Source organism: Tyto alba, unplaced genomic scaffold (assembly GCF_018691265.1).
Source record: "Tyto alba isolate M040663 unplaced genomic scaffold, T.alba_DEE_v4.0 Super-Scaffold_2, whole genome shotgun sequence".
NCBI classification, from domain to species: domain Eukaryota; kingdom Metazoa; phylum Chordata; class Aves; order Strigiformes; family Tytonidae; genus Tyto; species Tyto alba.
Genome location: NW_024881282.1, coordinates 90,303,028 through 90,328,644, shown reverse-complemented (window position 1 = coordinate 90,328,644; position 25,617 = coordinate 90,303,028). Strand labels below are relative to the sequence as shown.

Sequence of the window (25,617 nt, the reverse complement as noted above, 5' to 3'; positions counted from 1 at the left end):
ATATTATTGTACTTCTCTGATAACAACAGCAGAATTCTTTTAAATAATTAGTGTGGGTATATACCCTCTCATTTCAAAAGACTATAAAATATTTGTCTTTTTCCACTCTCCCTGGAATTCATTTTCTATCCTAACTGTAAGAACAGACAGCCTGCTCCTCTCTATCTGAATGCTGATGGCTGCTCCCAGCCTCTGCGTTTCTCTGACTTCTCACACGCACTCTTAACAGCAAATATCAGTTCAAAACACATCCTTTATAAATTCAGGTTCAGAGTGACTGCAAATTTATTTTCCTCTCCATCTGGACATTTGCAAAATGATATGCAAATCATGCGATACATGAAATGATACTGGTAATTATAGAAGTAACCGAGACCAGTTACTATTTTAAACTTTTGGCCAAGCACTGTGAATGTCTTTCACAGAAGCTGACCCATCCACAAAAAACAGCATGTTATGGTGACAGAGCTTGCACAAATCTTTTCAAAACTGTTAAGTACGAGGCAGGATGAAAGTGAAGCCATCGTGGTTATTTGAGTTAGACAATAAAGACCATAGAACATCCCATCCCCAAGGTCAGGCATAACCAGATAACTAAAAGCAAGCTGAGGATTATCTAGTGCAGTTATTTATGGCAGTAAACTGCCAAACTGCCAAAAGGCACCAGAGCTGTGGCAGAGAAGTAAATCAAGGACAGGGTTTTATTGTCAAACATGCTGGCTGAAAAGAAGCTGGCGTCTACAATAAATCCCTTGCAGAGGTATGGAAGGCCCCCCACAAAAATCCAATTGTTTCTTACCTGGCATTAATAACAGAAGTGTCACATTAAAGCCCAGTGATTCACAAGGCAGGGGACAGTGTCATTTCAACCAATTTTTCTTCTACTGCCACTGGTGCATACTGCTCTTTCACACTCCCAAGCTGATACTTTAAGTCAGCTACAATCCATTTTAAGAATCTGTCAAGCCACTCAGTAACTGAACAAGCTGAGGAAAGTTGCCAGTTTAATACATAACACCACGCTGTTACCTCAACAGAATTTACATTTTCAGTATTTTTAACACCAAGATCTTCCCAAGAAATTTTATAATTTGGGTTATCAAGATTTTCTGACTGCACAACTCAAGTTGCCTAAAAAGAGCCAAACTTTCTAGAAGAGTTAAGTAAACACCTTCCAAATTCCAAACACACTATAAATGTCTTCAGTCATCCATGATGAGGTCTGCAGACACGTGTAAAGTCCTCCTCCTGTGACTACTGAAGAAGGGAGACAGAAAGCCATCATCCTGGACCCAGTTCATATCAAAAAGACACGAGATGCTCTTGAATATCACCCTTGCTTATCCAAGTTCCTGATCTAGAAAACTGTAACTCTCTATGCTATTCTGTTCAGAACAGAAATTGATATAAACTCAACCAAGAAATAATACAATGGATGAGTTATAACTGCACTGCAGTAACAGAATCGAAACCAACATTTGTTCAACTAGTGCAAAGCTCCGTGACAGGAACCCATTCGCCGCTGCTCCTGCAGAACAGCCTGCCTCCTTCCCCTCGCACCCCGCGCTGCGGCTTCGCAGAGACACCAACAAAAGTTCAGGTAAAATTACAACAAATTACACCCACGGTTAAGTACAGTCACTAGCACTGTGCCAGACAGACACACAGCATTATAGCTGGCAAGGAAAAGCAAGCAGATTAAACTCATTCTACTCAGCATTTAAATTTTTAGTTTTAATATACAAAATCCACAGTGAATTTAAAAGCTAACGCTTGCTCAAGTTCTGCAGTGCTAAAAGCCAAGCTTGCTAAACTTTTCAGGTACACCGTGACAAAACCACCTATGTACAGGCCATGTGGAGGGGATGTGGGGACAGAAGGAAAACTGTCAGCAGCTACAAAATTCCTTGCTCATAAAAAAAAAAAAAAAAAAAAAAAAAAAAATATCACATGAAGCCCAAAACTGACAACAGCTATTTCTAGGAGACACATAAATATATAAAAATACTACCTAAAACTTATCATGCTTCTGACTCAAGGCACAAAAAGACTTGATTTCAATGAAAACATGCAGTTATAAGAAAACATGGCACAGTAGGCAGTCTAGAAGGAATTCTGGCAAAACCTGGAAACACTGACACTTCTGTCCATTTCACCATACTCTCTCATGCTTCTCCCACACCTCAGGCCTCGCTGCCAGGAGAGGTCAGGGTCTCTTTTCCTCCATTTCCATCTTTCCCATCACTTGCAAGAACAACTGGGTTGTCAATGGTTTCAATCTATTTATTCAACAGCACACACAATGCCTTAAATTTGTCACAGCGAGAGGAAAAAGGCACATAAGAAATAACTTAATCCTGTATCAGTTCTTTGCCCCAACTAAAACAATTGCTTTTGAATTACAGCTCCATAACAGTTCAAGCCAATCTCCAAATTCACACCGCCACGTCTCCTCCCCTGGCTGAGCACCACTGCTCGCCCGAGCCCTTGGCGTGCCAGCCCCGGGTGCCAAGCGGGCAGGAAAAACCCAGCAAGGCAGTAAACAGTGCAGGCTGGGGGCTGTTGTGACCAGTTTAGTGCCCAGGCCCTCGCCAAGCATTCACCAGAAAGCCCGTGCCAGAAAGGCGCAAACTGCTGTGGAAGTCTAACAGATAGTAAGTCTCATCAAACGCATGGACACCAAACTACAGGCACGTCATTTTTCGTTCCTCACCCACGGTGTAACTTGAGCATCGGAATTCAGCGCTGAGTTTGTAGACAGCAATCAAACAACTATGAAGACTGTTCAGCTTAACTTCCCCAGTCTTAAAACTCATGGCTGGACTTACAAAACCACACAGCCGCTGCCTGCTTAAGCCAGGCCTTACCTCAGATCACGGTGCTCGCACCACAGCTACATCCAGCAACTCGGAACGCATTGGCCATTTTCAAGATTCTTCACACTTCCCCAGAAGCGCATTTACAGGGTCCAGCACATACTAATTCAACAATCAAACCCACAACTGAAAGGACATAAGCCTCACCGGACACACTATGAACCGACATGCACTGCCTGGGACGGTGCTTCCATCCAGGGAATGGCATTCCTTCAAACAAAAGTCAGAAACTCCTCAGAGTGAAAAAAACACACCACACTGTTTACACCTCTAGCATATCATCCCTGTTCTTGCTTGGTTTTATTTCTAACTGAACAGAAAGATGTAAGAATGTTTTATTTACTTCTGTCTAACATTTCAGGATGCCATCTGAACTGATGACCCCATGTAAGGTACAATGCATACTACCGAAATTACAAAAATCCTACAAAGAACATGCACACAAATCATGTTGCAGACAGAAAAAAAAAAAAAAAAAAAAAAGACAAAACACACTCTTACCAGAAATCTTACTTTTAAGGTATGTCAGCTGTGCATACGGCAAGAGCAGTGCTCTTTCAGAAATTAGTGACACTGTAAGCAAGGCTTCTGAAGTGCACTACCACTTAACATCAATGTAATGATTTTTTTTAAAAAGGAGCTTCCCAATTACACTGACAACTATTTGCATGTCATTTTCTCTGAAATTCAACTTGCATAACAAGAGCTCTGAGAACATTTCTTTTTGTACTACCAGAGAAACAACTTTGCAGAGTAAATGGAAAAAGTATCTGCTTCCAAATCCTCCAAGAAAACTTTGGCAGCCCGCTGCTGACAAGTAGCACACTCCTAGGCCTCGGGTCCATGGGAAGCTGGGAGGGAAAAAAATGAAAAAGAAAAAAAAAAAAAGAAGGAGCACTGCTTGCTAAGTTGTTTGGTACCTATTAAGAGAGTTACTGGCTAACCAGCCAGAAGAAATGTGTCTGGCAAGCTCCAACAGTAACATGTTTTGCACCAACAAAAAGGCTACAGATCTCCTGGGCAGTCTTCCACATAAGCCTAACTTGCCAGAAGGAATCAGCAGTAAATACATTTACCAACTAAAAAGATGCTTGGTCTCATTTTTGCTTCATCCTATTCTTTTATTATCATTTATTAATTAAAAAAAAAAAAAAAAACAAAAACAAAAAAAAAAAACAACACCACCAAAACTCTCTCAATTTAAAAAGATCATTGCATAAACACCCACACACCACCTAACAGCTCTGAAGAAGGAAAATCACCCAGTGACCAGAAAGTCTCCTTCCCAAAAGAAAGTCTTCATAACCCAAAACACCCATTTGGGTAATACGGGGGAGAGGGCGGGGGGGACAGGGATAGTGGGGGAGTTTCCATTTTGTTTGCAACTAAAACTGAGCCAGTACCAGGGCTGGCAAGCGGAAGGTAAAGTTCCACTCTGTTCCCCCAGGCTCTCCTGAACACACCAAGTTTGTGCAGAAATTTGACATTTTTTCCTTGAGCATTCACAGCTTTCTTTAAGGCCCTTTTCCACTTGCTTCCAGCAGTATTTTAAACCATGTTCTCCTTCTGGAAGCAAGTTCTATTTAGAAATTTTTCTGACATCTCAGAATAATTTCAAAGCATCTATGCTGGCCTGCAGCAGCAGAGACGGAGCACGCTTCCACACCAGCAGGCCCTGGAGAGCCAGAGCTACCCCACCACCACGCTCTGCACGGCCTCGGGATGCCCGAGAAAGGCGCCGAGCCCAGACCTTGCCCAATGCCACGAAACATCCTCCCCCAGCTCACACCACGGGGCTCACACAGAGGCCAAGCACCGCTAGTGGTGGATGCAGAAGCGCCCACCGCCAACCCAGACAAACGGCACGCCGATTAGAAAACGCGTCTGGGTGAAGGGTCCGTCCTGCTTATTCCCATTTTTAACATCCTCGTTTTCTTCACTTTCCCTCTGATGGTCTCATCAGGGCACGTTCAGATAGAAAACTGAATTCCCCCTTTTCTCAGAAGAGTATTTCCCACCTGAGGTTACTTAAAGAAAGTCAGTAGGCATATGGACTATCATAGAAATAGTCCACTAAATGTTGTCCAAAACGGAAATAAAGTTACTAAGCGTTGTCCAAAACTGAAATAAAGTTAATTGGCAAACAACGGTACAGCTAAAGGTAACTCTGCAAAAGCCAGGAAATATAAAGCAAAAATACCATCAACCACACTCTGCCATACTGACTGTGACATCTGGAACCGGCACATATGCACTGGGGATGCACCACGAGAATGATTCAGACTGTTTTGAACAAGCGGATGTAAGTCACAACCAGCCGCGTTGTTTTACGGGCTGTGCTGTGTCCCACCGAACTGGACGCTTTTACCCTGGCGCCTGCCCAAGCCCGGGCTTGTGACGGCCCCGCCGAGCAGCTCACAGCCCAAACACGGCGGGTGCCAGCGCTCACACCCAGCTAGGAGAGACAACACACGCATCCAGCAGCACTGCAGGCTCCTGTGCCAGAATATAACAATGCAAATAAAGTCAACGGGCTGCTCCTGTCGTGGGCTACAGCCCGGCAGCAGTTTTGGGGTACGCAACAATCCTCAAGTGCTTGCTGCCCTGTATGGTACAGTTTGAGGGTCCTCAAGACAAAGTAAAGACACACCAGCTTCATGCAGATAAAGGACAGTCGTGCACAGCACCATTTGCAGTTTAGCAGCTTTTACCTTAATGAGGGTATGAGCCAGCAGTTTCCTGTAACAGCAACAGCCACAGACTGGGGGAGATAGAAGGGGATCTCTGGAGACCATCCAGTCCAACCCGCTGCTTTTCCAAGCAGGGGCAGCTGGAGCTGGCTCCCCATGACCCTGTCCAGGCACGTTTTGAATGTCTCCAAGGATGGAGACTCCACCACCTCCCTGGGCAGCCTTTGCCTGTGTTCACCCACTCTCACAGTAAAAACATGTTTTCTTTCATATTCAGTTTCCCAGATTTCAATTTGTACACCCTGCCTCTTGCCCTGTCACTGGCTGCAGCTGAGGAGAGCCTGGCTCCATCTTCTTTACTCCCCCCATGAGGGATTTCTATACACTGATGAGATCCCCCCCAGCCATCTCTTCTCCACAACAAACACCTCCAGCTTTCCCAGCCTGTCCTCACACTGCAAATGCTCCAAATACTTAATCAACTTCATGGCTCTTTGTTGGACTCTTTCCACTATGACCATGTCTCTCTCGTCCTGGGGAGCCCAGCACTGGACCCAGAACTCCAGACCTGACCCCACCAGTGCTAAGCAGATGGGAAGGATCACCTCCCTTGACCTGCTGGCAACGCTGTGCATAGGACAGCCCACACAGCTCCAACCCCACCAAGATCCCAAGGTCATTCACTGCAGAGCTGCCCAGCGCCAGCCTGCACTGGTGCATGGGGTCAGCCCTCCCCAGGGGCAGGGCCTGGCCTTGCCCGCAGCCACGCTCCGCAGGACTGCTGCTGGCGCGTTTCTCCAGCCTGCTCAGGGCCCTCGGGGCGGCAGCACAGGTCTATTAAGCACTTCTCGCAGTTGTGTGGCATAGAGGGCACCCCAGATGTGCTGCTTCTCATCCTTCCAGAAGATATGCGGTTATTTGTCAAGGGACAGGTAAGCACGCATCATTCAAAAAGGGAAGAATCAAACTTTTGAAGATGCAAGCACTTCACAGTTGCAGTTCGGCACTGGAGGTGATCAGAGTGTTTAAGAGCAGAAACAAGGGAAGATTTGTTAGTGAATCTGTTCAAAAACTGAAGAATATACTCCAGACACTAACAATCTCTTTGAAATATTTTTCCCTCCAGTTCCTATCAATCACCAGCTGTTCTGTTTGAAGGAATTTTAGCCTGGACAGACTGACGGAAATCTTGATGATGTTTTAGCCCACACTGCATGGAGCACAAATCAGATGTTAGCATCTTCTAAATGTATTTTAATGTCTCAATTTCTCTCCTGCTGCTAAGGCCCTGTGCGCCAATAGCACTCAACTATTTCTTCTCCCCTGCTGTTGCACACACACACCGCTTTGGTTCCCTGAGGATGTAACACTGTGACCCGTCAAAAGACAACTGCTTGCAACACACAGACTACCTGCGTTCCAGTGTTCTGTATCACTCTACTTCCAACCGTTTGGTACTGAGGCATCAACGATGTGCGGCTGCTTTGCACATCCACAGCCCCGGCTGCCGTCCCTTCAAGCCCCACTGCAGTCCCCTGTGTCCCAGTACGAGATTACCGGTCCCCTCTGCAGTTCTGTGTGACCAATACCTCCAGTGCCATCGCTGTCCTGCCCTCCCCTTCCAGCTCCACGACCCCATCGCTGTGAATAACCCACCAGAGCCGGAGATGGCACCGTACAGCACCAGTCCTGTCCCGGCAGAGCCTGGATGCGGCACCATGCCCTGCTGCTGGAGCACACCCGCAACGCAGGTGATAGATGACTCACAGCAGCCCACTGTTCTTTGGGGTCAAAATGCTCAGAATCTGCATTTCAGTCTGCCAGGGGAAGAGAACCACAAGCTACTGAAGTACTTCTAGAGCTCACCCTCAACATCTTCAGGATCCTACTTCAGACTCTTTAGGAATACGCTCTCAGTGTTTATTTCCAAGACTCAACAACGTTGATAAAAAAAAATGTCCTCATTCATCTTATAACATAGCCAAAATTAAATCAAAGATCTGTATTGATTTCTCTTACATTCACAGAAAGCATGAAGAACGGTGAAAAACCCCAATGGAGGAAAGAAAAAGCTTGCTACATAAATAAATACTATAGCTCAAGAAGAGAAATTTTTTTTTGAGATTATTTTGAAATTATACCCGAGAGGTCTGTGGTTCTCCAGACAAACTAAAGTAGTGCTGGGGATTTCCTGCCATATCTAATAAGCATTGGAGCTGCTGAAGCCCACCACTACGTGGAGAACAACTAAATCCCTTTCAGGCAGTCATGCACCTCCTTCCTACCAGCTATACCTCTCCTGTGAAGTAGCTCTCCATGGAGCCACAAGAAGGCAAAATAAAAAATAGAAAGTTAAAGGCAGGAAATACAGAACGCCTCTTCACTAACATTTCACTTCTTTCTATCCCACCTAATCTGTAATTTGGAAGGACTCAAGACTTCATTAATACACACTGCTCCAAATTCAAACTGGTATTACGTCCGCCCTTGGTAGTCATGCTATCTCTGACAGTAATATAAAATTCAACCTTATTACAGAGGAGCCTCTCTTACTTGAAATAATGTTTTCCTCTTCAGAAACCTACTCGCAGACACCCTTTGAAAGCCAAATCTTGGCAGGCTTTATGTCAGTCCCTCCCCAAGCATAAAAGTGTCACATCAACCCAACAACAACAAAAATAGACGTTATGGAGTGTTATCTGACATGCTCCACATGCTTTCACAAGGAATGCTAACTAACATGGGTAGGCATTATTTTAAGTATGGTCTGTTGCAAGCAATAAAGCCCAAAGCGTAAGAGTAAAATAGCAAGATACAAATCTGTCTTGTACAGGTATATAGAGCCTTCATCTCCCAAGATCAAACACTTAGGCAAATCTGTTCCAACCTTAGTTCCACACTGAAACTGTAGCTTAATACTACAATGAAAGACTAAGCACAAAGTCGTGAGAAAAACAGAAACCAAGGTTTGGGTTATAGCCTGTGAAATAAATAACAGCCCACATAGCAAACCAAAGTAGGCCTTAGGTGTAAAAACACAATTTTACAAGCAATAGCTGCAGTAAGTTAAGGAACTAAGATGAAATGAGCAGCTGCCCTTAATAGAGCAGCCTGGAAGAGTCCGAAGCAGCATTCTCTGTCCCCAGATGAAGATGATGCGACGAGCCCATCCTCTTGCTCCAAACAGCTAGCTATAGGTTCAGTGAAAATAAAGCCAAGGGACATTACCTATGAAGGGTTCTCTACAAAACTCTGCAACGTGTGTCACTGCAGTTCAGGACACCTTTAGAAGTCACAGGACATGAATAAAACAACTGTTTGAACATCAGAATTTTACATAAATATATTCTCATTCGTCCCTAGTCTCTTTGTTCCATTCCCTCACTCATTTGCCCAATTCTTTTTTATAAACTCTGAATAAAAGGCAAAGCAGAACAGACTAGAGTCCTCAGAGACAATGATGGTTCCAGCAACTGTCCACACACCCTCCAGTTAGCGCGCACATCCCACTGGACATCAAACTCTTATGATCTCGGCAATTTCTCCAAACTCTGACTGCACATGTACACATCAAAGCCTCAAGAACATAACACACAGAAATGAATTATAGCCTTTATTCCCTCCTACAACTGAGCATACAAAATTATAAACTGTGTCTATTGTATTCAGCTAGCTCTGTAGTTAGCTATTATCTTAGTACTGGAATAACTTAAATACTTAAAATCAGTGAAAACTACTATCTTATACCATGTTTCAGTCTCAGTAAAAAAATGGACTTAGTTTATCATTGTTTCATCTTCCTTCCACCTCCTCAAAGTCTCATAACCTTCAGAGCTGAACAGTCACAGTCAGAAGCTTCTGTTTTGTACAGGTGAAGGATGCATCTTGTGGGGGAGGAAGAGTATTTTGCCTGTAGGCCGCTTTCAGAGCAGGCGGCCAGCAAAGCTTTCCCTGAACGGTTTGTCAAGGTCTTCTGGAGTGGAAGCAGCGAGTGCACCCCTGAACTCCAGTGCAGGCATCTGCTTCTGCCTTCCAAGCTGCGGCTACTTCAAAGGGAAAGGACGGGCTACCATCCTGCCAAACACAGGCAAACTGCTCCTGAACAACAAGAGTCAAATCTCCCAACTGAAATTTTTCACACTACATCAGCCTGGCATCCCAACCTCGTGGTATCAATTCAGCAGAGGCCACAATACACTTCATTAATGACATCTTCAGGGAAGATTCAGCATCTGGATTTCAATGTTTCCGAACAACCGAAGCCAGTGCTGTACACTGGCAGCCCTTCCCAACGGGGAGAGGCCTGTGCCCTACGCAGCAGTGCCGAAATCCACCTGCAGCCCCGGCCGGCTCTCGGCTCGCGCTCCTCCTTTTGCCGCGGTACCGGCCCTGCAGCTCCGTCCCCCCAGCCTTCTCCTCGCAGCGCGCCGGCACAGCGTTTTCCTGCCACGTTGTCCGGGGTTTGCCTTGTGACTCTCTCCCTTCCAGCACCAGAAAACAGCAGGGGAAAAATCTCTGTCCCAAATCCACCCTTCAGAAACGGTGTACAACCTCAGCGGGCACCTGTACTACAAGGGGCACTCGCGTCGCTCCGTGGCCACGGCGAGCAGGCGGGGAAAAAGGTGGAAACACTGAGCAGAGGATTCTGTTAATCCTCAAACGTTACCATATAACTAGAGATGTTTCAGCTTCCTGAGAGATTGCTTAGCACGAGCTGTTGATTGAAAACGCTTAGATATGCTTATAATTCTCAGATAAAACTTGTTCTTAACCAAAACGGCATTTCACCAGTCAGTCAAAAGCCTCCTTTCGTTTTCCTCTTCCGAGCTGGCAATATGAATTTCTTCATTTTTTCCTCAACATCTAACTGAAAAATGAAAGAGACATCTACGTTTACATTCCTTGGACACGAACAGCAAATCACAAATACTGCAGGAGAGAGTCTGGTATACCAGCACAGTAAGGGGCTGTGTTGGGTTTTTTCTTTTAATAAAAAACTGCTGCAGGCAAAAAATGATGAAGGCCTGTCTGTTGTACAAATACACACACAAAATTAAGAGCTACATCTAATTATTCTATGCTTCTGAAGTTCCCTAATAAAGAGATGATATCAAGAAGTACTTTGTTTTGATGATCAACTTTATCCTCATCTAGTATCTACTTAAACAGCCTACTAATTGACGCCCTACCCCATGCTAAGGACAAAATTTGCACAGCTTCTTCATTTAAATGTTACATTTTTAATTAAATTCAACACACCCAGACACTGAAGAAACTGCAGTGCTTCAAAAAATGCAGGAAAAAGCTAGCCAGAAAAATATATCAAATGCTCTGTGAGCATAGTTACACAAAAAAAGGTCTTTTTTTTCTAGGTCAGTCAAAAGCATATGGAGCTAAACACACACCAAAGAATTAAACTCCACAGCCTACCAGCTTCACGTTATCTATAAGGGCATAGTTATCTCAAGTTTTTTAACCTGAATTTCACTTCACTAATAATTTAAGAAGATTAGTAGTCAAGCATTTGCAGTTACTACTCTCTCTGTTTACACAGCTCGAGTCCTCTCCCCCATGGAAGCAGGCAGCAGCAGCATCCCCAAGGAACCCCGGGGGGATTTCTGTACTTCACTTTAAAGATTAACCTTTAAGCGCAAGATTTGCAACTTGATTTGAATATTAAAAAACTAACACACAATCATTGTTAAAACAAGCAAAACAAAATCATGGGGATTTTTAAAGTGTCGATTTACATCTCTTGCAGGACTCCTCAGACACTCCTCATTCACTGGCACTGCTCACATTAATAAACAAGACTTTGATGCCACTTAGACTGTTTACTACATGTTGTTTAAGCAACAAATTAAATTTTTTCCCGGATCACCACAGTTAAACCCTTCAGAAATAATTATTATTAATTAGACTATCTCAAAAGTGAGATGTTGGTATTTACTAGAGCACACAAGCAGCTTTTTTCAGAAAACCTAGTTTGTCAGAGTAATTTCCCACATTGATCTATGGACCCTGGATATTTTATTTTTTGCTGCACACACAGAATAAGGCAATATTACAAAAGAAACATCATTCTGCTCAGACTATTAGATAACGAAGTAGCAGCATTTGCAAACTAAGCTTTCCTGTTGCGCTTTACAAGAAGATCAAGAGCTGTACGCTTCGGATACACCTATTTTATCAGTACCACAATGGCCTCAAATGAGGAAGAAAAGCAACTGCTTGCATTCCTTTAATGATCCTTTATACAAGTTCAAAACTTCAAAACTGCATTTGTGCCTCTATCTGCATTTTTTGCATGCTGCAGTTTTTACCAGAATATCCTGACATAGCGCTGTTTTGCCAACCAAATTACGTGGAAAGGAGGCACAATACTGCTTTGCCAAAACTGTAACAAAACAATGCTTTCAAACAGTATATTATATAACATATTCATTTTAATGTCCTTAATCTTTCAGGACATCATATAGACACAGTCCACACAAAGTTTATATAGTTCTACTGTTAAAATAAATATCAAGACACTTCAGAAGAAAGATCTTTTATATGACGATGGACCACCAGCCTGTTTTCCCTGCATGGCACCACTTAAACTATATTTATGGGCTAAGCTTCATTCAACAGCAAGCATCTTGAAAGGAAAACAATCATTTGGAAATTTCAGACCCACCCTTCGGAGTTCAACAGGCTTTACCTGGACAAATAAACATTAAAGCTCAGGTCGCTCTTGAAATCACAAGCCAGAATTATGCGCTGATGATATTAGGCCATAGTTTGCCATGTATTTAAATCAACACTGCTGAAGAAAAAAAAAAAAATTCCTTTTCCATGCAGTATTAGCAGAAAAAAAAAAAATTCAGCTGAATCACTCCCTCAAACTAGTTCACAACATAGCTGCACAAATGCTTGTGCCAGCAAGGAGGGAGGGTAGAGAAGTGACAAAGAATGGATATGAGCATCAAGAAGGGAACAGCTTTTCAACAGTGGTGCCAGCTTAAACGTGTGTCAAACTGTGGCTGTAAGCACAAATTCTAAGTAGTTCACACTGTAAGCAAATGGACTTAATCATAATGAAAAATCACAAACAAAAAGCACAGATTCTGTAACAGAAATTTTCAATTCTGAAATCAACAGAGTATTTCAAATGACTGAAAGGGTTGGCATTTATTTTTCTGAGTTTAATAAAGAATTCTAGGGATTGCATAAACTTTGGGAAAATAAATTAACATCAACCTTGCACAAAGATCATTAGTAAGTACTCCTGATCTCCATAAACCCCTCAGAGAATGCAAATTATGATAGCAGCAGGAACAGAGTACCGCCTTGGTGATCACCTCTATCATAAAACCTCATGTTCAAGCTTGCTTGGTGTTGCAACTAAATATTTAGTTACAAGGAGTCATTGTAACATATTAGTTTGCATATAACACTCAAAGTCTACTTGAGTAGCAATTCCTAAATCAGAAATTCACTTTCAAGCACAGCACGCCGTAAGCAACATCTGCCCCACTGCTGCAGAGACAAGCATCCTCCCAGTGCCGAGAGCACTCACAGTCACAAATTTCCTAAGAACATCCAGCACCTCAATGGGCCTCCCAAGCAACTTGGCTTGAGTGAAATCTCTTCTAGTTAATTTAAAACCTGACTCCTCAAACTTCACAGATTTACAGACAACTCTCAATCCCTTCTGAAGATGAGAGCTCTTTTTGCTTTCTACAAATTCGGAAAGTAAGGTGTGGGTTTTTTCTCAGCTGCAAATTACTATAGTGACATCTTAAATAATGTTCTTGTTGCTTCTATATCTGAATAGCATGATAAAGCACCATACTAAGAGATGCCACTCCCAATTTAGCAAGCTGGTACGTTCACGTGTGCAGTACAATGCTGTACAGACACCAGCTCAAGTTTCGAAAGCAGAGAAGGCAAATCAGCCCGCAGCGAGCTGGAGGTGACGTAAGGGGACTCCTTCCAGCCTGACAGCTCGTCCACACATCCCCCTGCATCGCGTTCAGCCCCACCATACAGACATGACCCCAGGAGCCTCAGCTAAATACCCCTCCACTCCTGCATCTAACAGCCCAAGTAAGAACAAATAAGTTGCTAAGGGAAAGGGAAGCATCCCGGGGTTCAAGTAAGAAATGCCATTATGGAGAAACAGCCTGTGGCCTTCAGGTCCCGAGAGCAGGCAGCATCTGCTGCCTCAGGATGAGGTACAGAAAAAGCAAAATGGGACTACAGGAGCAGAGGAGGGTCTTCTCTCAACCCCACCATATACTTCACGGCACATTAAGGTGGTGTTCAGCGTTACACACATAAACAAATCCCCTCCCTTCTTATTTAACAGGTAAAATACCCACACTAACTCTTGGCCTAACTGATAGCCCTGACATCAAATTTGACAAGTTACATACACACCAAAAATTGTAAGAGAGAAATACATTTAGAATTCCACACTTATCAGACTTCCCCTTGCTTTTTTTAGAAGATAGTAGATTAGCCAGTACAGTTTTCATCTCTCTGTCCTGCTGTTTTCTTTAATTGCATACCTCAAAATTGCCTCTAACACATATAATATTTTGTCATTTTCAGGCATAGCAACCATTCCAATAATTATACTTGTGATGTCATTTCGGCTTATGACTTCACACACTGAGATGAATTTTCATAGACCTTCCATCAACACCGCCTGGTCCTCCCTCACCTCTTCCCCATTAGGCAGCCCAAGTTTAAACCAGCCAACACACACAAATTGCAGTGATTTCCTTCCAGCAAGAATTGCCTTTCGTGTACTAAAACTTAAACACATAGGTCAGCAGAAAAGTTTCTTTTTATCAAGCACCTTTGAGATCCTCCTTTTTCTCCAAACACTAGGTCTGCTGTTTGATTGTTAGTGATTTGGTAAAGTTTCTGCTTTTGCCAAAATAATACATTCATGACCAAGGCACAGTCCACCAGCTCTAAACACAAACTGTGATTATGCAACAATATTTTCTTCACATGGCAAATGTCTACTGTGACTACTAGGTGATCCAGTTTCACTTCACAGTTCCTTGCAAAAACTCAAGCGTATGTCCAAACCCCAAGTATACACTAAATATTTTTACTTGCTCTTCTCTTCTAAGACTAAAAATAATTAAGTAGCTTTGTTCTTGGGAACTGTACCACTTAATTCCATCATTTTCTTCCAGGTATTTTGAAAAACAGAACCTGTAAGCTCACTTCAGTTGAGTAAAAAATTTCACTCATGAAAAATGAGGTCAAAGCAGTAAGTTTTTTTTCCACAAGCCACAACACTCTTTAGCAGTGCAGCTATTTAAAATGGAGGGGAAAAAAGAGGACCAGGGAGGCCATGGACACATCGGAGGAAAGCACTACAGATACTAAGATTAATTACTTGTAACAGTTATTTTATAGAGACTACAGTTAGCTAAGAACAAAGACGACAGAAGTATCAGGAAAAACAGAAGTAATTAAATTAGCTGCGTATTTTGCAAGAGGAAACAGTGGGTACAGTATAACATCCATGAACTCGAACATGCATTTATTCCTGGCACTGCATCCCTAAAACATTACGCGCCTTTCTGCAAAACTTGGCATCCTCAAGCCCCTTCATATTTTTGTAAACTACTCTGCTACTTCGTCCTTGAGTCTTCACAAACACATGTAGCAGTCTCTAGGACTGGTCATAATTAAGTAGTCTTTAGAGAAAGTACAAAGCAAAAATTCAATATTTACATTTACTAAAACTGATAAACTTCTTTTCAGCTTAGAGTCCTCTTCACGCTAAGTACTGAAGAAACATGGAGAAATCCTGCCTACCGCACCATGGAGCTTACTGCTTATTTATGACCCCAACCAGGCAGGCAATCACAACATATAGCCACTCCTCCAGCTAACATCTGTACATCTCAAAACAGAAACTGGAAAACCAACGGTGCTGGTCATGTATATGACAAAAACTTAAGTTTGTTTTATTGCATTGATCTTAAATAGATAAGCATACGATTCCAAATCATTTATAGACACTGCTTTCAACCTCAAGCTTATCAGTTACGAAAGAAGAAGGTTCATCAAGCAGAGCTAAGAGCATAGCACACTGCAAAACATATCCGATGTCTTATTCACCTTACAATCCATCAAGGGTGAGAGGGCAACCTCACTGAGATGAGGAGGTCCCCAGGTCCCCCTCAGAACCTCTGCCTACCAAGCTGAGTCTCCTGCAATAGGATGTCTCGCTTAATGTGTAGATATTTATACTATGGATGACTAATCTGAATTAGTCACCCAGACTCCCTTTGCAGTAGGAGAAAAAAATGAGCACTTCTACAGCAAAACCGAGCTCTGTTTTAGACTTCTGCATCAGAAGAAAATAAGCATCTGTTTCTCTCAATTAACTAAAAAAGAATCCTAAACGGTTACCTCAGAAGTAGGCATTTACATCATAGATGAGTGAACTTCGGTGAGAGGTCTCCAGCCCCTTGAGAGTGAAGGCAGGGTCTGAAACACAATGTTAGGGCAGTGGGTTAAAAAAAAAAAAAAAAGGCTTAGAAAGTCGTGGAAGAAAATAAAAAAGATAAAAGAAAATTTAGGATATACCATGGGCAACGTAATGTTTAAAAGTAATATAGTAAAGGACTGGGAGAGTGCAAAAGTAGTAATAAATGAGCACTAAGAAAATCTTCCATATTTAAAAAAAAAAAAAAAAAAGAATGACATGCAGTAGAGCTAAGTTGAAATCCATCATTTAGTATTTTTTTATTAGTATTTTCTAATTTGTTAAATAGAGTGCTGATTAAGCATCTGTTGACCATTAGTCAGGTACTCTGGCTCAGGAGCTGAGGTCCTGGGACTCTGAGGATGACCCAGATCTTGTATTCACTCGGCTTAGTTCAATTTAATCTAACCCAGAGTAATGGCTTTTGTTAACACTGCTGCAGCCCCACTATTCCCAACCCCTTCGTATTTCAACCGTCCAGCAAACATTGCAGCAGCAGTGCTCGTCTGTTCCTACCAGGCCTGCTAAATAAAATAGACCAGCAGAAAACGAGCAGGGGAAGGTGGGGTTAGTGTTCTGACAGAGCAGCTCCCGCTCGTATGGGACCAGCACTAAGGCAGAGGGACAAACCAGGAACAGGCACAGCAAACTTCAAGCAGTTAAACTGAACCACACCCAGTTTACATCCAGACAGCGAGAGAGACCTGCTGCTCTCACCCTGCCTCCTGGGTCACAGGTTCCTGCACCCTCCCTGGTGTCAGCGCTGTTTGTGCAGCTCCCCATGGAGCTGGCGGGGCGAGCTGATCCAGCTGAGAAAGACCCCCCCCACTCCCGCAGGGTTAGCGGGGGGCCCGCTCGGCCCCCCAAGCCGCATCGACGGTAACGCCAGCGCAGGGGCTCGGGCCCAGCGGGGTCACTGGCAGTGGAACTGCACCCACAGTCCTCTGGTTCAGGGAGGCAGGACACAGTTTTCAACCTGTTAGCTTATAGTCTCAATTATCCTTCTAAAAAAAAAAAAAACAACATCTTAACAGAAAAGAATTAAATGGCATACCAGCACACCTTCTGAAGGAAGAAAATAAAAAGTAAACAGCTAAAGAAACACCACCTTTCTCTTCCTACCCCGCTGCACATGAAAGCAAGAAGCTGAAACAACCCGTAGGTTTTGCAAGACTGTGAGGAATGAAAAGAAGAAATTGCTACGCCGAAGAGAATCTAAGTCTCTTATCACAAAATGTCAAGGCATAACCCATCGTGCATTTTCTCAGCTAACATAATTAAGTCTACCATAGAAAAATCAAAGACAAAACTGAAACTGAAACATCTTGTGTTCTATTTCCTTCTTCCTTCCTGTAGGTTGCAGCAAGAAAGACCATCTCCACTACTGCAGTCTTTGCATTTCTTTCTTTCTCCCAGTAAGGAGTGCCAGTCTCTGCTTTGCTGCTATTGCTCCTAATTCTGCCAAACAAAATCAAAGTGACTTAATAGTTATCAGTGTCACTGCAGGCCACAATGCTCTGAATAGGAACAAACTGCAGAACTGAAAAAATAATTTTAAAAAAAAAAAAAAAAAAAAAAAAAAACAACTAGCATAGACATAGTGGAAAGAAGAGCAAAGACATTCGCCAACTGAGCACAAACCTTGAATTCAAGTCATCAATATGTTTGGGCAGTTTTCTTTGCAAACCATGTAGACTGCCTAGCATGCCACCTACCAAACAAAAGCTAGTGAAAGTTTCTTATTTTGCCTAGGTAAGGAAATAGTTCCTAGCTCTGCCTGTTTGGATCAAATAACTTCTTGAACTTTGCCATTTAACCATAATGTTCTCATGCCTTCCGGTTTCCCTTCTGTGCAGATAAGATTGCGTCCTTCAGCACACGACACTGACACAGGGGTAAGAAGTTGGGTATTTGCAATGCAGTGACATCCCCAGGCACCGCTTCGGGGCCAGGCTGCTCCCGTCCCCAGCACCACGCAGGCCGAAGGCACGGCCACGGCCCGGGATTGCTGACAATTCCTGCACAGAATGAGAAAACAGGTAGACACGAAGAAAAACTGGGAGGGGAGATTCATAGCAGTCACAGCTCAACAGCTGCAGAGCTTCCATGCTCAGGCTAATGATTTTAACTTCCTCCTTTTGACGTTACATTCTCCTAAACCAGCTCACCCTAATTTTGCTGACAACCCCCTTTCCAAAGCTCGGTGCCACAGAGCGTTTAGTGTGAAGCGACCCCTGCCAAAGATGACAATTTTAGTTAGGCTTCAGGCATTGCTATGTAGCCATTTGTTATTGTAACTACTTGCACTGTCTCAGCTTTATCTAGGACTAAATGGCATTAATAAGCAAAAAGAGAGAACGTCACTGTTAATTCAGCCAGTGATGTCAGATTTCCCATTTGCAGACCTGATCTGAGCACCATGTATGTGATGTGTGTGGCATTCAAATTCCACAAAAATCCAAGCTTTTTTTAGTCTGAGATTTTTAACCTTGGCTATGAAAGCTTCGTTTCCTCAGATAACTTGTATTTATTTGCCCAACTCTACCCCCATACCAGAGTTAACATGCAGGTAAAAATAGCTAAGGTGTGTAATAATAATGTCAATATTGATTATTGCACTGCTGACTGTTTTAGCAGATCAAAACAAGGAGCAGAGAAGTCCCTCACAGGGGGAGGGGAGGATGGTGGGAGGCATAAAGACAGGGAGAGGGAAAGAGAAAAGCGCAATTAAAGAAACAAGCGCCCTAGAAACATAGCAGCGGACAGAAAAGACAACACACTTTTGCTTCTAATAATATTGAATCAAAGAAGACACTTAAGTTCCTTTGTTGCTACTATTGGTCACACAGAGGCCACATTCTTTCCCTGATCCTTATATAAACCCACTGACATCTGTAGATTTTCTGTGAAAGGAGGTAACAAACAGTCAAACCGATTCCCCAGCCCATAAAACATAATTAAGAACAGAAGTGTGTTACCCTATAAATAGGGCTAAGAGTAAAAGACTGCTGCTCTCAACCGTGGCTCCATATTTGACTGCTCAGATGGAGAGCTGACATCATTCATTAATACAGTCTATTAACCCTCCTCTCCTCAATTAGTTTTTCAGTAATTTCACATCTAGCAAAACAACGAGACCTCCCATAAATATTCCTCCCTATAAAGTTCTCAAAACTGTCAACCCCTCAGCTCCTGCTTTGCTCTCAACTCACTGACCTCATCCGTCTCTCCTGTGTCATTCACACCCGAGTTTCCCAGTTATTCTTGTCATTCTACTATTGTTTCAGAAACATTTACTATAACAAGTTACGCTTCTATTTCTCGGCATTCCAGTTCGCCCATTTTTATGGCTGAGCTTATTACACTGTTCTAGCTATTGCCCTTCGGGCACTAACACTTCAGACTCCAAGCCACTGTGTTAAGAAAACATTCTACTTTATTATGTATGTGAAGTCATTTTCCCTAACATATAATCTACAGCTTTTACACTTACACTTCTACAGACCTTATTATCAGAAACAGAGAGGCAGAAAGCTCACCCTGTTCTTCCCCACCTCCCCCCCCCCCGAGGTCTCCTCAATCACAACACCCTTTGCTGAAACTCTTCTGTATCACTGATGCCCTACTGCGTCCGAGGGAGGAAAACAGCATTGGTTTCCCTTTGACACCTTAGCTGATAGTTAGTAAAACTCAGAAGAGGGCAGGGATGAAGTGTTCCTTCCACAGAGCATGGAAAAACACGATCAGCTATGCCTGGGATATCTCCCCACCACAGAGGAGGGGAAGCATAACTAAACGATTCCTCCTTCTAGCTCAGGATCGCACTATCTGGGGACAGCGAGAATTTAATTCACTCCAGCTGACTCCCAGTCCAACCAGCAAACTGTGAGTCAGGGCTGGGGGGGAGCCCCACTCAGAACCACTGCCGGCCCCCTCTGCAGAAGCGGGGCTGCAGGGCTTTAGCCTTCCCCCACACGGAAGCTCTGTATAACAGGCTGTGCTGCTCGTGACAGCAGCCTGGAGTTTTCTAAAAATAATTTAAAAGCCCACAGACTGAGGATGCTTGCTTACCAGGAAAAAAAAGCCCAAAACATAAGCTCTTACAGACAGTTTTCTCTTTGTTATTCGTTTTTGACAGTCTCCGATTTCTGAACTATGAACTTTGAAATTCAACCTGTCCCTCCTACGACACAGCCACAGCTTCATCAAATACCATGCTCAAAAGGAGGATGCTTCAGCACTCCCTGCCATCCCCCGAACAAATGCTCGACATCAATCCTGCTCTCGCAGTCTGAGGTTCACAAGAACCTCCCAAAACCTCAACGCCGTTTTCTGCACCACCTGTCTGATACCATTCTGCTACAGGGCGAGCTCTTCCCAGAAAGCTGCTGCAGCGCCACACATTTTCCATGATTTCTACACAGGACATTGTCCTAGGTCCCTGGATTTGCAGCATAATACAAAGAAAGTACAAAAGTCACCAGAAATGTCTGCATATCAAATACACAAAAAACAAAGCAAGCCTTCAACTTCAAGCCATCTTGCTCTTATCCAATCCCCAGTCATCTTCTCCTGAGCAAGTATTTACTGGTATCACTCAAACCAGTACAGATCATTATGTGTCCCTATTGCACATTCCAAAATTTAACTTTGCTTACCATGATATCACCATTGGTTGCTATGGAAATTGCTATACTACCATCCACCAGATTTTTTTACCACTCAAGTATTTTGGCACTGTTTGCTCTTAAGTGTCAGAGTAAGAAGAGAAATCATAAATGTTTATTCTCTCCTCTTTAAAATGGTGCTTTATAACAAAAATCTGCTGGAAAGTGATTACATGCATGGCTTCAAACATGTAGCTCCGGATAAGACTGGAATCACAACTTTCTCCTTTGGTCTTTGAGAGAGAAAATAAAGTACATTATGAAAACAAGCTTCAGTTTTTAAAATACTAATTTTTAAGTGGGAGATCAAGATATGAAAAACACCTCAGGGCCCTCCAAGTTCTCTCAGTTTCTCTTTTTCACTTCCTAGTTTGGGTTTTTTTTTTGGTTTGTTGTTTTTTTTTTTTTTGGTTTTTTTTTTTTCAACTAGTGCAAAACAAGGCCTTCAAATTAGGAAGGGAGCTGTTGTCAGACTCGTCAAGAAGTCATCTTTCTGTAAGATTACATGCTGTAGTGATTCCATTAGCGGCTGCAACTCCTACCCCAGTTTCCGTACGTTAATAACGCCAGCAGAGTGACATTTATTTTCACACACCGCACCCGCAGAGCCGGCAGGGTCCCTCGCCCAGGTCCCTGGCCCGGCACAGCCGCAGCCGGCGGGTCCCCGGGAGGGTGACCCCCACCTCTGACCTTGCCAACACCCCCTCTCCCACGAGCCTCCAAAACCTGGACCCCCGCGCTCCCCCTGCCCAAACCCGCCGAGTCGACCCCTCCAAAAAAAAAAAAAAAAAAAAATATATATATATATATAAAAAAAAAAATCAAACCCAAAACGGAAAATCAAACTCTTGACACGCACAGAAAGTCCGATTTAACCCAGATAACACATGAAACGACACGGTGGGACTGGGGCACGGCCGACAGCAAGGACTCAAAAATGGACCTCTGCGATCAGAGGGGCGGCGCGGCCAGCACCAGCAGGGTTATTAAAAAAAAAACAACAAAACAAAACGAAAAAAACAAGGAAAAACAAACCCCAGGCAACCGGACGCGGCCCTGCGGCGCATCGGGACCGGCGACCAACCGCTCCCGGCGGGTGGGAAGGGGCTGTCGCCGCGGCCGCGGAGGCCGGAGCGGAGGCGGCGGCGGGGGCTGGCGGGGCGGCAGGCCGCGCACCGCGCCCCAGCCCCGGCGCGGGAAGGCGGAAGCAGCCCGGCAGCCCCGGTCCCCGCGGCGGGGGAGGGCGGGCGGGCGGGCGGCGGTGACAGCGCGGCGGGCGGGCCGGGCCGCGGGTCTCACCTGCTGTGTGTGTGTGTGGAGAACCGGGGCGGGGGGGGGGGGGGGTGGTCCGGGCCTGCCCTCCGCCCCGCGGCGAGGCCGCTGACGCGCTGCCTGGCTGCGAGGAGCGGCGGCCCGGCGGGCATGGGCCGCGGCCGAGGCGGGGCGCGGCGGGGGCTGCGCTGACAGCGGGCGGCGAGGCGGGCGAGCTGCGGGCGCTCCGGCGGCCTCCAAAATGGCGGCGGCCCCGCTGCTGCCCAGCGCCGCGCGGGGGGTGGGGGGGGGAAGGTGGGCGGGGCGCGGAGGGGTGGGCGGGGCTAGGGGGGGTGGGTAGGGCCGGGAAGAGGTGGGCGGGGCGGCGGGGCGGGGCCCGGTGGGGCGAGGACCGGGGCTCGGGGCTCGGTGGGGAGGGGACCGGGGATCGGCCCCAGCCTCCGGGCCGGGGGACCGGTGACGCGCCAGCACAGCGCTCTGCGGCAAGGGGACAGGCCCCGGGGCCCGGACACAGACCGGGAGGAGGACACGGCGCCGGGGGGCCAGCGGGAGCCCTGCTGTGGCTACTGCCTCCGAGTAACGGGAGGCAGAAGCGGCGGGAGCGGGGGAAAGCCCCTTGTTCCCCGGTCCACAGCGGCGGGGGCGGCCCGGGGGTCGCTGGGAATGAGGGTCAGGGGGAAGGGGGGAGACAGCGGGGATGGGTGCTGGCGTGGGGCTGGGGGGGGGGATCAACCTCGGGGTGACACGGGCCACGATGTGCAGGGAGGTAGGGGTGCGCGTGGAGAAGGGAGGGAGCGTGCTGGGGGAAAAGGAGGAGAAGAGGGCGAGCGAAACGAGAGAGGAAAACTACTGGGGAGGGGAGATCTCTTAGTCATGCTTGCTTGCCGGGTTAAGTAGATTCTATTGTTGCTTTGCCCAGATTCGTCTTTGTTGGTGAATAAACTGCTTTCCAGGTGCCAGCATCACACAGGAACTGATCCAATTCTTCTCTTCCTTCCAAAGTGAATTCCTGCCATTAAATTTAACACTATGTCTCATCTTGGCTAGTCTTATTTAGGCCTTGACCCTGCAAATGTTAATGCACGTGGTTAAAAATTTAACGTGGACGCATCTGCTTCAGAACCCCCGGACAGATACTGGCCGTGGAAGCACCTGCTGGAACAGCCACGGTGGCAAATGTGCCCAGTGGATGGAAATGATAGCAAGGGAAAATGCGTGGTCTGCCAGCAAGGCATTTTGTGAAAAAAATAAACGTTTTTATGCTGCCCTGTTAAACTATCAGGTTTGAGGGGGTTTGCCACAGAAATACCACCAAAAATTTCACCCATGACTAAATGGGCAAAATTTCTAGTTTATGCCTGTTTGTTCACCATACATAAGAGCTCGAAGGCAAGGGCTCCAAGAGTTTACACGTTACCCAGTATGGTAATTAACACTTTGTTGGCCATTAACAAGGAAAAAAATAGTACAACCTCAGAAGTTTCGTTTCTCAGTTTTGGCTACTGGAGGGTAATGAGGTTGTAAAGCATTTTCTGTGGCTTATTCTGGCTTTTAGGGACACGACGACAGCTATCCAAGCAAATCCCCCGGTCTCCCAGCCATTCCCAGAGGGTATTCATTTCCCTGTGCAGCGCAGGAGGGCCGGGGCCGTAGACCCCGTCTTCTCCAGCTGATTTCTAGACTTGGAAGAGCTTCCTTCTGTCCTCCAGCCCTACAAGACATGCTAAAGTACAGCTGAACTCTCTGGGCTTGGCAGCGAGCACGGGCTCGAGCTGCCAGCTCACCTCACCCCGGCCAGGACGCAGGCAGGTACAAGAACAGGGAGAGCTACTTACGCAGGGAAAATAACCCGCGGGTTTGAGACCCTGGTTGTTTTACAAGGGCAGCTATATTCTACTGCGAACAAGCTGTCGGTCTCTTCTGTGGCTACTCGTGCTGACATGCAGATGCTGAATACAGGTATGACCTCTTTCCTGTTCAAACAGATACAAAAATCAGCGTTTGCTTACTTGCGCACATATGAAAATGCAGTAATTTTAGGTTTCACATCCTTTGCTGTTGTTCAAATCCACCCCGGGATGTAAGTAATGAAAAACATTATCATGTTATTGTCCTCTCACCAGTCTTTCAGCTTTCCTAAATAGGAAGAAGCTGATCATTTAGTGTCCTTCCTCTAACTGTTTTAACATTTCCAGGGCAATTGTTTATTGAAATTCATGCTGTCCATATTCAGTGTACTTAAAAACACGCATCTTGGATGATCTTATGGTTTCTAATACAGTAAAATTATATTCAGAAAAGGACTGCCTCTCTCACAGTTTTATAGTAAAATTCCTGGGTATTTTTCCCATTTTGTACTAAACTAGTACGGTGATCTCACCAGGTGAGATTAATTTACTTTTAAATCCTAACACCTGTAAATAAGTAACACCTTTGCTGTTTACATGGAGTTTTCTATCAGCCTGGTTTCCACACTGATCGTTTCAAAAGTCACGCAGAATGAACAGAAAGAAGGAGCAAGGTACAACACTGCCAGCTCTGCTGAAATTATCAGTAACTCAAGTGCTGGGACGGAGCCGCTATTCGGGCCAGTGACCTCCGTCCTCCCTGTCTTGGAGAGAGATGAAGCAGCTGAGCCTGCCTGCCATTGTGCTGTGTCAAAAAGTCCTGTGGAATGGCAGCGCAGCCGCAAGCTCCCTGAGATAGCAAAGTTGTCATCGTGCCAATGGGTACGTCATTTAGCATGTTGCCGACGCTAACAATAATGGATACGGACACTTTAGCAACAATCCGAATTGCGTAAGCGTGCAACGTATAAAACTCATTCTCGCAGGTGGCCAAACAGGCACTCGAAGGGCACGGTAAGAATTCACCCCGCTGCTCCTGGCGAGGACAGCCTGTCGCTGTGATTTCATTACCTGGGCTGCTGCAGAACTGCACCTACAGCCACGGCTTCAGACCAACACCGCGGCCAGCCCCGGGGCGGTTAGCCCTGCTTCGTCAGGCTGGCACCCCAGGTATTAGCATGAGTAATTGCAACTTCGTCCTGTATGCAAAATTCCAGTCTTTGGACTACCAGGCTGGGGAACTGTCTCACTTTTTTCCTACACACGGAGCATGTATTTCACAACCAAAACTATGTCGTTACCATACACCTCTGAGCTTGAAAAGCTGCCACCCTCTAACTCAAATAACTGCGTTACACATCAAGCAGTCAGGACATATTAAATCGTGTTTTGTTGTGTGACTTGCTGGACTACTAGCTAGCAAGGGTTGGTTTGTCTCTTTGAAGGGTTCAACCCTGTTGTAAGGAAGTTCTGATTCTGAAGTTCAGTGAAAAAGCATAAAACCTAGAGTTTTTGTCAGAAATGCAAAGATAACTGCCGCAAAGATTTGGGGCAGAGTATGGATACTTGCGTCCGGACCTCCAGTGCAACGAGCATTTTGGGCTTCAGAGCCTGAGCGCAGCTCTCCAGTTCTGGAGCCGGAGGAATGAGCCTGAGCCTAAGATTCACATCTAGAGCAGGATTAGGCACACATTTCGCTAGGAGGCTGCACAACCAGAAATAGGATGTCGATGATCGAGAATGCTGGCCTCTATTCCTGGC

The 25,617-nt window shown here is 45.1% G+C and overlaps 1 protein-coding gene across 1 annotated transcript in view; it reads right to left on the bottom strand.

Moving 5' to 3' along the window:
* The window catches only part of PPP6R2 (protein phosphatase 6 regulatory subunit 2), a 109,147-nt gene extending 86,910 nt beyond the window's left edge, over positions 1-22,237 (bottom strand). Inside the window, exons 1-2 of the mRNA XM_032987119.2 lie at positions 22,037-22,237; positions 15,995-16,072 (exon numbers count right to left, since the gene is read on the bottom strand). The gene's annotated coding sequence lies outside the window, so the exon portion shown is untranslated. The remainder of the gene's footprint in view (positions 1-15,994; positions 16,073-22,036) is intronic.
* Between the last annotated feature and the right edge of the window lie 3,380 nt (positions 22,238-25,617).